The sequence below is a fragment of the Micropterus dolomieu genome, linkage group LG01 (assembly GCF_021292245.1).
Source record: "Micropterus dolomieu isolate WLL.071019.BEF.003 ecotype Adirondacks linkage group LG01, ASM2129224v1, whole genome shotgun sequence".
Classification (NCBI taxonomy): domain Eukaryota; kingdom Metazoa; phylum Chordata; class Actinopteri; order Centrarchiformes; family Centrarchidae; genus Micropterus; species Micropterus dolomieu.
This window is the reverse complement of record NC_060150.1, coordinates 19,408,003-19,409,989: the sequence shown is the minus strand read 5'-3', so window position 1 is coordinate 19,409,989 and position 1,987 is coordinate 19,408,003. Positions and strand designations below refer to the sequence as shown.

Here is a 1,987-nt window from a genome sequence, read left to right as displayed (position 1 = left end):
CTCAAAGTCATGAAAAACAACAATTTATGTTGTTTACTAGTGCTGACGGTTAAATGGTATTTTCATGTGTTACTTAGGGATGGGCACTGAAACGCGCTTTTTACAGGCACGGGGCAAAATACCGTAGTGTTAACGTTATCAGGCTGCAGCCTCTGCCCACTCTGTGTCGGCCTGCTGTCGGCGCCCACACTCTCTCGCGCGCGCAAATACACACACACACACACACACACACACACACGTACACACACACACACGCACAACAAGCGCGCACAAACAGTGACCTGCAGATCAGAAGATAAAAAAAAGAATGTATCTGCGCTCTTTTTAGTCTGTGTGTGTGATCTGGACTTCTACTGTTCCTACTTTAAATATTACTTCGTCAAACTTTATTGCATTGCTCAGGAAAAATGCTAGTCCAGGTGAAGTACAAACAACAGCAGAAGTATGTTCACATACTTCTGCTGTTGTTTGTTTGCTGGACGAGGTTGATGGACGGTTTGACTTTCTTCAGTTCCACGAAAAAGGTTTTCTTTTACTTTACTTTTTTAAAACTCATTCTGCCTGTTCATTGGTTATAGATTTCTTTTCATGTTTTTGGCAGACACTAAAATGGAGTCGCTTGCTCAACATTTTTAGTTAAATATCCACCATCAGTCAATAAACATGGGGAAAAAATCATTAACTTTAAAATTTGGACTTAATAGGGAACGGGTTTTGTCAGGGGGAAAGCACATTAATTTTTATCTTACTCTCCTTTACAGTCATCGAAAGATTTTGCCTACCACCTGATGCAGAAGTTACATACAAAGATGCCACTGGTACAGAAGTTGATGGAGAAATATTCAGCGACCTCGTTGGACAAGGAAATGTGGTGCTGACAGTTTTGTCAAATGATGGTGAGTTACAGAGAAGTTATAATCAAGTACTCTACATACGACAAACATTTTAATTTAACATATTTTTTATTCCTTTAGAATTTTCTGATTGGTCCTTGTCGTCGTCTTCTTCTGAGACATCTGACTCAAGCTCCAGCTCATCAACTATAATCATAGATGAGGTCCCTGGCAAGAAACAAAGACTTGATGATACATGTGATGCAGAGTCTGCCAAACAGGTTAAAAAAACTTTATTCACATGACTCTTTAACATCTGACATTCATCTGAGGCTCTAAAAAAGCTGTTTATCACCATGTTTGCCATTCTCATGGTTTTGTTTTTTATTAGTTGATTGAAACTGTGCTACGAAGCAAGTCCGGTGGTGAAGCAGTACTACAAGAGTACCAAACTACAAAAACCCTCACTGATGCCACAAGAAGACAAATGGTCAACATACTCGTGGGTCACATGGTTGATAAGCATGGGTATGTATGTTTCAAATTCTTTTGTGTCAAATAACTACATGACCATTGCATAAATTTAGATTACTAATTTAATATCCCCTCTCAGGCACCTCCCCACTAAAGCAATCAGAGAAGAGTATGCTCTCGGGATAGTGATGCTGTTCCCTTCCCTCAAGGATCCATATGCCAAGAAAGGCTATGTAATAGTCACACCATATTTGCATATTGTGACATGAATCTGTGTCCATTACATTGAATTCTCTGTATTTTCTCTTGAGTTGAGTATGCAACAATTGTTTTTTTTTCCCTTACAGGAACACTTCTATGATGCTGCCAGCAGCACAGGATACATTTCTTGGCGTCTGAAAACAGTCCAAAGGAGGATTCGTCGAGGATCTGTACTACCACCAAGAAGTTCTGTTGCCGTTTTTCCAGGAGGTCCAAATTTCCAAAGGACAGTTAATGTCGAAAGGCAGCTCGATGGGGATGCCTGCCAAGAGGCCATATCCTTGCTCAACCATACTGCAGACAATTTCCAGATTCTCCAGAAGATGAGAGAGACCTTTCAGCACCGGCAGAAGCTTGTTAATGATCCAGGCAGGAGTGATGATATCCTCTCAACATTCCCAAGATTCCTGGATACAAAA

The 1,987-nt window shown here is 40.5% G+C and overlaps 2 protein-coding genes across 2 annotated transcripts in view; one reads left to right on the top strand and one right to left on the bottom strand.

Annotated features, from left to right (window-relative positions):
* LOC123977753 overlaps nt 1–1,987 on the bottom strand; it is a 24,267-nt gene that overhangs the window by 6,693 nt on the left and 15,587 nt on the right. The gene's annotated exons all lie outside the window — the stretch shown is intronic.
* LOC123977887 overlaps nt 481–1,987 on the top strand; it is a 6,901-nt gene continuing 5,394 nt past the window's right edge. The window contains exons 1-3 of the mRNA XM_046060930.1: nt 481–524; nt 762–896; nt 975–1,052. The gene's annotated coding sequence lies outside the window, so the exon portion shown is untranslated. The remainder of the gene's footprint in view (nt 525–761; nt 897–974; nt 1,053–1,987) is intronic.